Source organism: Oryctolagus cuniculus, chromosome 21 (assembly GCF_964237555.1).
Source record: "Oryctolagus cuniculus chromosome 21, mOryCun1.1, whole genome shotgun sequence".
NCBI classification, from domain to species: domain Eukaryota; kingdom Metazoa; phylum Chordata; class Mammalia; order Lagomorpha; family Leporidae; genus Oryctolagus; species Oryctolagus cuniculus.
The window spans coordinates 9,849,494-9,863,852 of NC_091452.1; the positions used below are offsets into that span (position 1 = coordinate 9,849,494).

A 14,359-nucleotide genomic window follows, 5' to 3' on the forward strand; every position below is an offset into this window, starting at 1 on the left:
GAGAGAGAGAGAGAGAGAGAGAGAGAGAGAGAGAGACAGAGAGAAAGGTCTTCTTTCCGTTGGTTCACCCCCCAAATGGCTGCTATGGCTGGTGTGCTGCGGCGCCGATCCGAAGGCAGGAGCCAGGTGCTTCCTCCTGGTCTCCCATGCAGGTGAGGGCCCAAGCACTTGGGCCATCCTCCACTGCCTTCCCGGGCCACATCAGAGCTGGACTGGAAGAGGAGCAACCGGGACAGAATCTGGTGCCCCAACCGGGACTAGAACCCGGGGTGCTGGCACCGCAGGCAGAGGATTAGCCTAGTGAGCTGCGGCACCAAGTGCCCATCTCTGCCTGCGATGGGCTTTAGAACCAAAAAAGTTGAAACATCCTTGTCGGAGGAGCCTAATGAATAAGGCATGTATAAAGCAAAATATTCATGCTGTCTCGTCGTCCGTCCCCTCTCGTTCTAATGTTAAAGCAAGTTTAAAGCAGTGTTTCTGAAGGGAGTTGGCACACAGCTGTCCTGCCCCTGCGCCTGCGTGGTGGTAACAGGCACACGTGTCTGCCGCTAGCTATCCAATGACTTCGGGTAAGTGGTTCAGCATGTGCGAGCTCTGGTGTGTGCTGCAGCTCAATAGTCCCTGTTCCCCGGCTTGCCATGAGGACCAAGTGAGTTAATACACACAGGATTCAGCCTCAAGTCTGGTCTAGGACAGGGGACTTCAGAAAGTTGGAGGGTGTGTCAGGGGAGAAGAGACGGAGTAGGAAGCCACAGCCAGGCCAGGCGCATCCAGAATCCAGCCTGGGAGGGGCTCGCTCCCAGGTGAACGCACGGCGGAGAGCGAGCCCCTTCCCTTGCAGACTGGTGGTTTGCATAGTGCAAAGTGGCGGGAAGGGGCTTGGAGCCTGAGCTGAAGCTGGGCTGCCGAGACAGGGAGAGCTGGGGCTCGTTCTAAAGGTCCTGCGAGATCGCAGTGTGAGCTGGGAGGGGCTTGGGCTGAGGCTGAGCCTGGACTCTAGGGCTGAGCTGCTGAGTGGGGGAGAGGGCTTGGGAGGAGTGGGGAGAGCTCCGGTTGATGGCTGCACTCTTCAGACAGGGGTGTGTCCAGCAGTCAAGGCAGGGTGGGGGCTGTATTAGCAGGCAGAGAAATGGGGGCTGCTTGCTGTGTGTAGGTGAGGGGTCAACGTGGCTCTGAGGCTTTCTGCCCTTGCGCTGTCATGGGGCGGTTAAGAAGCTGCGTGGGAGGCCTGCGTCCCACGTCGGAGTGGCTGGATCCGCTCCTGACTCCAGCCTCCTGCTAAGGCAGACCCTGGGAGGCCAAGGTGGGAGCCTGGGGTGGAACTCCTGGCTTTGGGCTTCAGCCCAGCCCTGGTTGTTGCAGGCATTTGGGGAGTGAGTTGGTGGATGGGAACACTTTCTCTTTCTCTCTCTCTGCCGCTCAAGAAAAAAAAAATCAGTGCAAACAGTTTTGACATCTGTGCATAGTTTTTCTGTAATGTACATCTTCCAGGAGCGTTTTGAAGACCCCTTGTCCTAAGCAAGGGCCCTAGACCCTGCACCCTAAGCCTTGGGGGTGGAGATTGCCCAGGTGCTGCTTCTCCAGGTCGCCGTCAGGGCGCCCCCTGCGGGTATAATTAGAATCAGATGCTTTCCTTCTTTTAATTTAAATACAGGTATCCTAACACTCCCCCCCCCCCCCCCCCCCGCAGGTGAATTGCATGATTCACGCCCGCTCTGATTCTGCTCGCCACGCCACGGCCCCCCTCTCGGAGCCGCTGTCTGCTCATCTGCACCATGGACCTGTTCAGGTGGTGCTGAGGCCCTACGCGACTCACGCACACGGCATTTTGTCCCAGGCTGGCAGACGGTAAGGACTTGATGACTGCTAATCATTCCTGCCATCATAGGGTTCTGTAATCCTTGTGGCAGCCCTTTGCTGGGGCAAACTGTCACCAGATAGGTGCTTTCCTGTGCGCCCACTGCCCTTTGCCATCCTTTCAGTGTCTTTGGGAACTGGCTGTGCGGGTTTGCCTGATCCACAGGGAAGTGGGAATACACAGTGTGTCCGTGCTCCTGGAGAGGAGTGAGCTGAGATCTGGAACAGGTGGGGATCCCCCTCCCCAACACGCCAAGAACATACGAGCAGTTATGCAAAGATGCACACAGACTGCGATTTGTGTGCAGGGCCTCGTGAAGATTTAGGGGTCCACTTTACACAAGTCTGTAGTCCAAGTACAAAGGCGTGTGTGAGACGGGAAGAACGTCAGGTCCAGGATGGGGGTGGGGCACGGTCGAAGAGGGGCTCTCGAGGACCTTCACACACATAGCGGGGGTTGGTTTTTTAATCTGCTGCTGGCGCATTTATTATTCTTTATGTCTTTAGAAGTGTGGCTCAGGGCAGGCATTTGGCACAGTGGGTGGGACGCGGAATGGGATGCCTGCATTCCCTAGCAGGTGACGGCTCCTAGTGCCCTGGGCCCTGCCCCCCACCTGGGAGCCCTGGCTTCAGCGGGGGCCAGCCCCGGCTGCTGTGTGCATCTGGGGAGTGAACTAGCAGATGGGAGATCTTCATCTGTCTCTGTGCCTTTCAAATCAATCAGTAATTTAGAAAATATGTACTAGTAGTTTAAAAAGAACAGAATCTTCGTGGGGAGGTCTCTAAGCAGGTTCTTTAACCGCTCTGAATCCACACTTCCTCCCCACCCGAGGTGGGGATAGTGTGTCCCGAGCACAGGCGCACTGAGGGGAAAGGCAGTGTCCCCTGGGCTGTGTGGAAGACAGGAGGGGACACACTGGCCAGGCCACCAGTTCTGGGCGTCTTCCTGCAAAGCTCCCTTTTGTCTGAAGCCTGGGTCAGGGCTTCTCAGTGAGGAGCGTTTTTTTTTTTTTTCCAAGCTTTATTTTATTTTAAGATGTGTTTATTTGAGAGTTACCGGGAGAGGAGAGAGGGGGAGGGGGGGAAAGAGAGTGGGGGAGAGGGGGAGAGAGGAAAGGAGGGAGAGAGAGAGGTCTTCCATTGGTTCACTCCCCAAATGGCTGCAACAGCTAGGGCTGGGCCTGACTGAAGCCAGGAGCCAGGAGCTTCTTCCAGGTCTCCCATGTGGGTGCAGGGGCCCAAGCTCTCGGGCCTTCTTCCACTGCCTTCCCAGGTTAGCAGGGAGCTGGATTGAAGTGAAGCAGCCAGGACTCAAACCAGTGCCCATATGGGATGCCGGCATCACAGGCAGCAGCTTACCTGCTATGCCATGACACTGGCCCCTGTAAGTACTGTTTTCAAGGTGACTCTGCCGTGCCCCACTGCGGGTATCAGTGTTTCCCTGCAGAGCGGGAGCTTTGGAAGTTCCGTGGTTCTCCCAGGGGTTCGCAGCTGGTAAATAGCAGAGCTGATACCTGGAACCCAGATCTGTCTGCAAGTCAAGGATTGTGTTCTCTTTATAAAAAGCATTTATTTATTTACTTTTATTATATCAAAGGCAGACGGTTCGAGTCCTGGCTGTTCTACTTCTGATCCAGCTCTTTACTGTGGCCTGGGAAAGCAGTAGAAGATGGCCCAAGTCCTTGGGCCCCTGTACCCTCTTGGGAGACCCAGAAGAAGCTCCTGACTTTGGATCAGTGCAGCTCTGGCTGTTGCAGCCAGTTGGGGAGTGAACCAGCAGATGGAGGACCTCTCTCTCTTTCTCTCTCTCTCTCTCTCTCTCTCTCTCTCTCTCTCTCTCTCTGCCTCTCTTTCTCTCTCTGTGTAACTCTGACTTTCAAATAAGTAAATAAATCTTTTTTTTTTTTTTTAAAGAAAGGTAGAGCAACAAGGCAGTGAGACACACACAGAGATCTTCCATCCGCTGGTTTGCTCCCCAAATGCCTGCTACTGCTGGGGCTGGGCCAGGCTGAACCAGGAGCCTGAAGCCCCATCCAGGCCTTCCATGTAGGTGCAGGGGCCCTCCCCCCCCCACTTCTCCCAGATGCCTTATCAGAGAGCTGGATTGGAAGTGGAACAGCCGGGACCCAAACTGGTATGCCTGTGGGAATGCCGGTGCTGTGGGCAGTAGATTAACCAGCTTTGCTGCAACGCTGGCCCCCGAGTTAACATTCTAATTTATGTATACAAGAGTACTTGAAAGTTCTTGGAGAAATTAATAGAGAAGTTCAGTTTTGTGCAAAAATTCTGAAATCCACGCACACAAGTGGTCTCCATACAACTCATGGAAAATGCACACAGTTATTTTCTCATGAGCTTTTGGCAGCATCAGCGTGGGAAGAGTGCTATGCTTGGGTTCGACTTTGAGCTTCACCACTTACCACTGTGGGTTAGGTTAGGACAAGCACCTTCGATCTTGGTTCCTCATCTGTATAGCCTACTTTATGGGGCAGCCGCAGGTGAGACAGCGCATTAGGGGTCCCAGTGGCAGCGGACAAGCAGCGCTCACCCACGTGCCTTTGCGACGCCACATCCCTGTGCAGGCTGTGCGGCTCCATGTTTCGGGCTGCGATCCTGTGTCCAGTGAGAGGGAGGGGCCTTCCTGCTCTCCCAGTTCGCCACCCCCAGATCTGCGACACAGCTCACCTGCACTATTTATTTAAAAATTCTATTCAGTACGGCCTGCCTGCCTTCGCCGGCTGTAATACTCTTAGATAACACTTGCACAGCCTTCGCCGAAGCTGAGGCATTGTTCAGAACGGGTTTTTTTAAAACACAGAAATTGAGCAGTATATTTCTGTACCTAATTACCCTTCTTTCCCTTTGCAGTCTAAGAGGGTGTATTAACAAGCGAGCAGTGGTTTTTCTCCTCCTGTTGGCTAATGCAGTTTTCTGTTCATCTGAGGCGCAGCTGAGACAGAGAGAAGCACTCTAATCCCCGGCCTCATTGTGAGCTGTGATTGCAGCCAGGAGGGGCGGCAGGGAGGCCTTATGAAGTGAGACAGAGAACGCGCTTCCCTCTGCAGCTGTCACAGTCAAGGATGGGCCAGGGCAAAACCAAGAGCGGGGAACTCAGTCCAGGTCTCCCATGTAGGGGGCAGAGACCCAAGTACTTAAGCTCTCACCGCTGCCTCCCAGGACGCACACGAGCAGGTGGCTGGAATTGGAAGCAGAGCCGGGACTTGAACCCAGGTCCTCTGGTATGGGAGATGGTAGCCCAGGCAGCGACTCTAACCCCTGTGCCGAACGCCAGACCCTAACCAGATATTTTCAGCTTCTTTCTCCGATTTCTCCTCTCCTAAAAACCTAGCTGTGATTTTAGCCTGGCTTCTTTTCTCTCTCTTTTTAAAGATTTATTTATTTAGAGGAAGGGCACAGTTACAGAGAGAGGGAGATGATCTCGCGTACACCGGCTCACCCCACAGATGACTGCACTGGCAGGGCTGGCTCAGGCTCCAGCCAGGAGCTGGAACTGCGGGCCGGGTCTCCCCTGTGGGTGGCGGAGGCCCAGCCACTCGGGCCATCATCCTCCACTGCTTTCTCAGGTGGTGCATTTTGGTGGCTCACCACGAAGGCGGTTTGCGGGAAGTTGCTTTCCGCCCCTGAAACCTTCAGTGGATCCAGATTGCCCATGGCACTGCAGACCTGGAACCCGGTCAAGAGCTTCCCGGGAAGGAGGACTCTGGTTCCCTGGGACTGTAAAGCTGGCCTCCATGAGCTCATTCGTTCGATTCCGTCTGGCTTCCATGCCACTCCCTCCTCTCCTCTTTCTCTCAGTCAATGTCAAACCCAAACTTGCAGGATACTTAGGCAGAAGGTTCCCCTTTTGCGGAGACTCCCCGTCCTCCGTCCCTCGGGATCACTGTGACACTCAATCCCAGGGGCTGGGGGTCTCCTCCACGAGGGGAGGGCCCAGGCTTGGTGCTTAGACGGAGCTGTCATGTGACCTGGGCTCCCTCCCTCACAATAGCTGCTCCCCTGTAACGCTGGTGCTGTTGTGGGGATGCAGACGGCACAACGCGCTGCCCGACTCCTGGGTGCCCGCCCCTTGCATGCAACCCTGCAACCGGACGCAAACCCCCTGCAGGCCGGCCTCTGTTTCCCCATGTGGCAAATTTCACCATCAATCTCCACCCTTTTTTCTTTCTTCTATCCAAGCCCTTGGCCGTGCGACTCTGCTGTGTCTCGTTTGGGCCAACGTTTGCCATCTTCCATAAGGATTTAGGTGAAACGTGATGGCGATCATATTCCAAATTCCAAAGAGCGAAAGACATTTAAATAAACTTTCAAGTGATGTGCCCTGTACGTTTGTAGCATCCATACTTCGGAAACTAGCAAAGCTTACGGCTGCACTCCACCTGTCGGGACCCCCTGTGTTTCCCCGCCTCTTGGCTTTAGTTCCCGACAGAAAGCAAGAGTGACATGGAAGGGCTGGGTGACATGGAAGGGCTGGGTGCCTTGGTGCACAGAGGAGAGAGACATGGAGCAGGGGGCCCAGCCTAGCCCAAGATGGATGCACCCATTTCCTCCTGACGAGAAGTAGCGCTGATGGGCTGACGCCGCTGAGCTGCCAATGGTTGGTGACAAGGCGGTGTGGTTACCAAATCCACACTGCTAAGTCGTGTCCCGCCCATGGTGGGTTCTTAGTAAATATTTACTCAATTAAATGAGCAAATCCATGTATTGTGCTCTGGGGAACACTTCTGTTCTCAAGGTTAATTATTTGTTTGCTTAATTAAGGATTTCTGCATCTGATGGAGATGGGAGCTCATTAGGATGTGCGGGGAAACTGGCTTCCCCGAGGCTGGGATCTGGCACCTGTAAGTTCTGGGAAATGCAAGCGCTTTTGTGAAAAAGCAAGCGGCAGACAGTCCCCGGGGACCCGCGCCTGTGTGTCCCGTGCACAGCGAGCGTGTGAAGCGGTGGGTAGTGCGCGCGTGGCTTTTTGTTCTGTCTTCACAGTCCGGTGTGTGTGTGTGTTGCGCCTCCAGCCCGCCTTCCCGCGGATGCTCCATTTTCATGTGAGACAGTTGATCTGGATTTGGGTCTCGTGCCATTTACAACCGACCAAGTAGAGTCCCCGAAGACCTGAACGCATTCTAAATCTTTTCCAAAAACTAAATCAAAGCCAAGTTTAAAATCGAGGTTAACATTAAAAACTCACTTCTCTCGTCACACCGACCACATCTCAAGCACTCAATGAAGAGCCACGTAGGTCTTGCCTGCCTCCTGGGGTGGCACCGCCTCTGATGTGTCGTGGCGCCGTCTTCCCAAGCCTACACAGACTGTGTCTTGTCCAGTGGCCTCGCTGTGGAGCTCATCTGGAAGTTAAAAGCTTAAGCAGCATGCCTGACCTCTGTCCATTCTGATGTTGTACCAATCCACCAGTCCACCTCCCCCACGGCTCACCTGAGCCACCCTCCTCTCTGCACCTCCTCTCTGCCCCACGGCTCATCTGAGCTGCCCCCTCTCTGCCCCATGGCTCACCTGAGCTGCCCCCTCTCTGCCCCATGGCTCACCTGAGCCGCCCCCTCTCTGCCCCATGGCTCACCTGAGCCGCCCCTTCTCTGCCCCACAGCTCACCTGAGTCACCCCCCCCCCCGCACCTGCACTGCTGCTGTTCTGGCTGGGGCTTCCCATCTGGGTGACCCCACCGTGCTCCCTCTGCAGTCCCCAGCTCCTGTCTTCACCCACCCCTTTCCAGTCGTTCCCCCACTGCGTCCGGACTGCTCTCTCCCACACACGCCTCCTCTTCACTGCTCCTGTGGCTGAAATCCTCCAGAGTTCTCTCCGACCTCTGGGACCAAATCCACGCTTGTCAACGCGACGTGCAAGGCCTTGCTGACTGCTGTCCCCTCACAGTCTCTGTTCTGATTGTCCTTGAGTTCCCTCTGTGACCCCTGGGCCTTTGCACATGATGTGCTGTCTCTCTGGAATCCTGTGTCTTCTCCCCTTGCACCTCCTTCCTTGTCTTCAGTTCTCCTCCTCTGTGGAGCCCTCCCAGGCCACCGCCTGTGTGCACGAGGTGCGTTGTGCACTCACGCCCACGCTTCCCTTCCCTGCCGCCTTCTGGCCCTATGATGGGGCTGGGAATGAGACAGACCTGGTCTCTGGGGGTTCACTGTGCATCCCAGGGCTGGGTCAGTACCTGGTCACGTACGTGGAACACGTTACAGACCCCAGCTCCTAGGGCAGCCTGCCGGCTTGAATTCCACTCTGAGAAGCAGCCAGGCAGTCTCACTTACTGGAAAATCCACTGCACTACACGGCTGACACAGGGCTTGGTGTCCATGGTGACGGAATGGCTCATACCTCCCTAAGTGTCCCTGGGACCATGGGGACAGTTGTCCTACCATGGCATTAAAATAAAACTTGGGGTGACACTTGGCACAGGAGTGAAGGTGCCGTTTGGGCTGCTGGATGCCATGTCCCTATTGGAGGGCCTGGGTTAGAGTCAGGTTCGCAGCTCCTGCTGGTGCTGGGAGGCCGCAGGGGATGGCTCTGGTAGTAGGGTTCCTGCTCCCCACGTGCGAGACCCAGGCTGCATTCCCGGCTCCCAGCTGAGCCCCAGCTGTTGTGGGATTTGGGGCAGGAACCAGCAGCAGGAGATCTCTATTTGTCCCTCTGACTTCCAAATAATTAAAAAGAGAGTAAGACCCAAGCCCTCCTGAAACGGAGTGACCAGAGCCTGCCTGTCTCGTCTCCTTCATCTTTGCCCTCCCTCAACTCCATGCGTCCAGCCACACCACACCCACCCTTTCTTTCCGCCTCAGGGCCTTTGCACTTGCTGTCCCCCTCCGCCCCGACTCCCAGGGCAGGGTGGGGGTTGGTCCCTAGCCTCCTCCTGGTCTCAGTTCAAATGGCTTTTCCTTTGAGAAGCCCTTCCTGGGCTGTCTAGAGTAGCCCCTTGCCCAGTGCCATTTTATTGCCTTCCAAGCACCCGGTCTTGTCTGAAATTATTTTAGGCATCGACTTTCCCATTACAGTTTTTTCTCCTGTTTTGAATGTCAGTGCATTGAGGACAAGGATTTTGTCCCTTTCTTCATGGCTGTTCCCCAGAACAATGCCTTGAACACAGGAGGTACTTACTAAATGCTCGAACATGGTAGGTGCTCAATAAATGCTTGTTCCGTGATGGGCCATCAAGGAGCTGAGCTTTTTAGCAAGCAGCGTGCTTCCAAGGCCAGTGTTGGGCAGACCTCCAGCACTCCTTCCTCTGGCTTTCCAGTGTGTCGATCCGTGTTACCGATCAATTGCAATTGCATCTGTTCATTTTTCTAGGAGAGAGCGGGTCACGGCCCAGTGGCTTTATGAATTCAGAACAATGAGTGCGGCTGTGTGACAGCACTGCTGTGGCGCGTTAGCACAGCCGTGTCTTAGCCTGAGAGAGGTGCAGGAGCTCTAGCTGAGGGTCACAACGCTCCCGCACGTTCCTGTCGCCTTGCTTGGATCCTTACTCATCTCCCGCCCATCCCCACCCCCACCCCAAAGAGCTTCAGGGCTCAGAGTTGCCGTTCTTCCTCAATCTTTAGCTCTAGCCAATAGAAATACCTTTATGTAACCAGTAGAGTCCTGGCCAGGCAGGGGGTAAAAAGGGACAAATAACCCGTGTTGCTTCCAAGAGATTAGCAGCCTGGGATAGCTACGCGTCCCTAATTTAAATGTGGGTGCTTCTGGCTGGTGGCTGATGCTGGTGCTTTGTCAAACGCGGGTACACCTGGCCAGACTGAGGCTTCTCCACGGCGCTCGCTCCACTCTGCGGTGAGTGTGGCCTGTTTGAAACTGTCATGAAATCCGACTCTGAAGATGCCGGGAGGAAGTCAAGTGGAAGTCAAGGAACGCCTCCCAGCCCCCACTCTGGGTTAACTCAGAGCAACGCGGCCCCGCCTGTCAAAATATTGTTTGGAGAGGGTGGGCTCTTCCTTCGGAAGCTCTTCAGGTTTTTAAGGACAGCCTGGCTGCATTTTCAGTGCTGAGATAAGTCCTTGTGCTTCTGGCTTTATTTTGCACGTTGCACATCTAGGCTCCGGCCGTGTGGCTGAGGGTGAGGAGACGGGTACCCTGGTTCTGAGAGTGCACAGCCCTCCCATGAGACTGGGGGCAAGGGAAGAACTTGCCGCCCCTCCCATTTGTCCTGTTCATCTCTCCACCTGTGCCTGGGGCTCCCTGAGGAGTGCCTGGGTCCTTGGATGGAGTTTAGGGTGAGGTCCAAAGTGGGCATCCGGGTATAAACAAGGGAATTCTGGAAGGGTTGGCTTGTATACCTTTTTCACAATAACGATCACTTATAATTCTGGTTATTTTTCCCTCTTGGGCCCTGAGGTCTGCAGCTGAAGCCCTGGAGCCTCCTGCAAGCCAGGCCCTTCCTCCTGCCCTGTGCGATGCCCACGTATCCTCTTGGCTTTCCGTGGAGGGCTGCAGGTGTCAGGAAGAGAGGAAGAGGCGGGTGGGCAGGAACAATGCTGCGGGTCCTGGGGCTGTGGGGCCCGTTCCTGCCGATGCCCCTGTGTGGTTCAGCTTTGTGAGTCTGGGCTGCTGAACGGTTGGCATCGCTGTAATGAATCTCTGGGCACCCTGGGGTGGCTCAGCATCCCCGAATGGCCACTCCTGTCCTTTAGCCAGGCTTGGTGAGGTGGGCCAGGACGGAAGCTGGTGGCGTTCGTCATTGCTCGCGGGCATAGCGGAGCTCATTTACCCACTCAGCTGCTCGTTCTCTGCCCAGACGTTTAGTGAGGGCCCTTTGTGGGCGCAGTCTCACAGCCTCTGCCTCCCAGTTCATTTCCTGCAGCTGACAAAGCGGATGGGACAAAATTCAATGGCAATGGGAACCAAGGGGCCTCAGCCCTGCAGGGAGGAGGTGGCACGAGCTGTCTTCCTTACCTCGTGAGACTGATGGAATCATTCGTGCTCATCGTGATAACCACAGACAAGGCAGGGGCAAGCGAAGAGAGCAAAGGAGTCTTCCCGGCCCTCTCGCTCAGTTCCAGCTCCGGGAGTGGCTGCTGTCAGTGCGGTGATGTGTCTCCCTGGGGAGTATTTCCTGCATTCGTATATAACGGCGCCCAGAGGTTGGCTTCAAAGTCTCAGCGTGGTTTGTGGCTTCCCCCTGAGTCAGCCTCTAGCAGGTCTTGCATACACCTTTGCGTTCTTGCAAAAGCATCCATCCCCAGGTGCACAAGCCCTGGGGAGCCACGTGGAGGAGCTTCTGGACTCCTTCCGGGCAGAGGTGTTGATGGATTCAACCCCAGACGCTGTGGGAGTAAAAAGGACTTCATCTGGGGGGGGTCTTAGGGGTTGCAGTTTGGGGGACACAGATTCAGGTGGCTCTCAATCCATGTTCTGACGAAGGCAGAGCAAACTCATTACAGGGCAGCGGCAGTTCCTTGGTGGGGGAAATCCACTGGACTTGAGAGCCAGCTCTGTATGGCCGAGGCCCAGTGACTGATAGACGCTCTATATCCTTAGTAAAAACGTCCACAGAACCAGTCTGGTGGGCCCTGGCTGTGCGTCCGGAGCCTCTGGGTGCAGTGTGCTGGTCTCTGTCCTGGGTGCCTGCAGTCAAGGGGCGAGGGCTGGTGGTGCCCAGCACTCAGCTCCCAGGCAGCCCCTGGTGTGGCATAAGCCCTGCTCCCCGAAGGCCTCTGGCCCGCGTGCTGAAACGCTCTTTCAGTCTTGTTTCACCATGATTTTTCCTTTGGCTCTCACCGAGGCACCTCTCCAATGGCACCACTGCAGGGGCTCCCGCCTTAGTCTCCCCTCCTCCTCCTCCCCCTCCTCCCCATCCTCCCCATCCTCCCCCTCCTCCCCCTCCTCCCTCAAGTCCCCTCCCCAGATCTCAGCTGCTAGGATCTTGCAACTCCCGCGGCCCAGGACCCTGCCCCAGCTGTGTGCTCAGTTTATCACAGGCTGCACCTAGCAAAGGGCCCTCCGGTTACCGGGACCCCAGCTCGCTGGTTGGCCACGCCCTGGGCGCGACCCTCTCCAAGTTGCTTCCCACGGTGTTTCCTCCTGGAAGAATACCTTGCTCATCTGAAGAGCACTCCCAGGGATCTTTCCGAATGGCTGAGAGACTTCCAGGGTCCTCACCACGAAGACACAGCAGTACGTGAGGCCGGACTCAACCGTCCAATGTACACACGCATCCTGACATCATATAGTATCCTATAAATAGATACACTTATTGTTATTTAAAAATAAAATGAGAAGAGAATCCTGGGGAATTATAAATAACCCCCATTTTATTACAGAGGGACTCATCCGAGTGGTTGCTTTACTTTCTACCACAATTATTTATTGCCAAAGTGGGAGCCGCCTACCCGTATTGTTCTGTAATTTGCTTTTTAAAAACAACTTTATTGAGACCTAATTCATGTAACAAACACTTTGCCCATCGAGTGTGTCGGGATCCATGTTTCTAGCCTGCACAGGGCTGTGTGACTGTTACAGATCTCATTTCGGAAGCTCTTCGTCTCCCCCTGAGTGACCCCTTAGCAGTGACTCCACGTTTTTGTCCCCCTTCCCCGGTCACCTGGATCCTCTGACTACTTCATCCCTAAACACCAGCTGACTGCGCAGTCCGTGTAGGTGGATCAACGCAGCATTTGTTCTTCTGTAACCGGCTGCTTCCCTATAACCTTTGCCAGGTTCCCCGGCGCTGCAGCCTGGGTCAGTCAGTCATTCCCGTTCACGTCTCATTAACACTGCATCACGTGATCTGTGCAGGTCTTCATAAAGTCCGTGGAAATGCAGATTATGAAGAAACTATGCATGGACTTCAAGAATTTTTGCACTAAAAGCAAGCTTATCTTTTTTTTTTTTAATAAAACATTTATTTATTTCAAACACTGAGTGAGTGAGTGAGTGAGTGAGTGAGTGAGTGAGTGAGTGAGTGAAAGAGGTCTTCCATTCGCTGGTTCACTCCCTGAATGGCTGCAACACCAGGGCTCGGCCAGGCTGAAGCCAGGAGCCAGGAGCTTCACCCTGGTCTCCCACGTGAGTGGCAGGGGCCCAAGAATGTGGTCCACCATCTGCTGCCCCCCCCCAAGGATGCACATTAGCAGGAAGCTGGACCGGGAGCACAAGCTATGGCTGTGGTTACCACGAGGAGCTCTGGCGCTGTGGAATGGGCAGTGACGTGATCAGACTGCTGTGTAGGGCGTCCACAGCAGTGGGCCAAGGCGGCGGCTTCTGATGGCAGCTTGGAGCAGGCTGGAGGCTGTAGTGGCTCAAACAGGGAGACGCTGGGCTGCTTGTCCTTGCCTGACCCAACACCTCACACTTCTGGAACTTTCTGTGCTGTGGATTCCTGGCGTTAAGGGGTAATAGAAAAACTGCGCTGAGCAGATGCGTCTGCGTGTAGCAAATCAGAAATAATGAAGACTACTCATCACCAACTCGAGAGGGGCGCGGAGGCACTTATCGATGGGCTCTAGATTAAAAGGCGAGGATGTTAAAATTGCTCATTAATAAGTGTGTGCTTCTTTGGAGACTCCAGGCTCTGAGAGATCTTAGAGAAAATCTTTCTGCAATGAGGTCATTGCTTTCTTTCCCAAAGAAATGAACCTGTGTTTTGTCTTGGGTGTAATAAGGAAAAGCCGGCTTCCCTGAACTTAATTTCTCCCTTTTGAACAATTAGCTAATGGTGCTTGCCTTTTTTTTAGACACTTTTGTTTGTTTTACTATATTGCAACACAATAGGGGAATGCCTTTTAATTGAACCAATGATAATTATAAAAATGATGAGATAAAAATAATAGATGCTATTTATCAAGCACCTATTATGTGCCAGGAATGATGCAAGGCTTTAGATATGAGTTAAATCATTGATTGATTATAACTAGCTAGGAAATAAATAGCATGATTATCACCCATAATAACAGGTGAGCAGAATAGGTGCTCAGAGATGTGGTATAACTTGTCCAAGACCACTGCTAGGAAGAGGTAGGGAAACCGTCATACTTAGTAGGGCCATCTGATGAGTTTTTCCCTACTCTCTTAGGTAGGAAATCAGCATGCTGTTTTTGACCCCATGGGGTAGTGTATTGTCCTGCCTGCCTGTGTCTTCTTCCCTCCCTCCTCCCTCCCTCCCTCCCTCCCTCCTTTCCTTCCTCCCTCCCTCCCTCCCTCCTTTCCTCCCTCCCTCCCTTCCCTCCCATCCTTCTTCCCTCCCTTCCCTCCCGTCCTTCTTCCCCCCCTCCCTTCTTTCCATCCATTCATCATCTATCCATTCAATCATTTCACAAATACTCATCAAGCCCCATTATGTGCTGGCAGAGGTTAAGATATCACGGTACCTTGCCCAGAACGCATCTCCTCCTTGATATTCACTATGATTTATTCTCATTTTAGGGTTCTCCAAAATTAAAATCCTCATTCAGATGATTTATGGAGGGAATGTTCTGAGAAGAACAGGAGTGAGCAGCGCGGGAGAAGGCAGGAAACAGGCTCAGCGTGTGCATGGTGT

General features: G+C 54.1%; 1 protein-coding gene and 1 pseudogene across 6 annotated transcripts in view; one reads left to right on the plus strand and one right to left on the minus strand.

The window, feature by feature from the left end:
* The window catches only part of RPH3A (rabphilin 3A), a 247,561-nt gene that overhangs the window by 19,695 nt on the left and 213,507 nt on the right, over positions 1–14,359 (plus strand). For 4 of the 6 annotated variants that reach the window (XM_051826562.2, XM_051826570.2, XM_051826571.2 and 1 more), the window contains exon 2: positions 1,691–1,848. The exons of the other annotated variants lie outside the window; for them this stretch is intronic. The gene's annotated coding sequence lies outside the window, so the exon portion shown is untranslated. The remainder of the gene's footprint in view (positions 1–1,690; positions 1,849–14,359) is intronic. 6 annotated transcript variants of the gene reach the window in all.
* LOC138847468 (cytochrome c oxidase copper chaperone pseudogene) overlaps positions 1–14,359 on the minus strand; it is an 84,656-nt pseudogene that overhangs the window by 15,559 nt on the left and 54,738 nt on the right.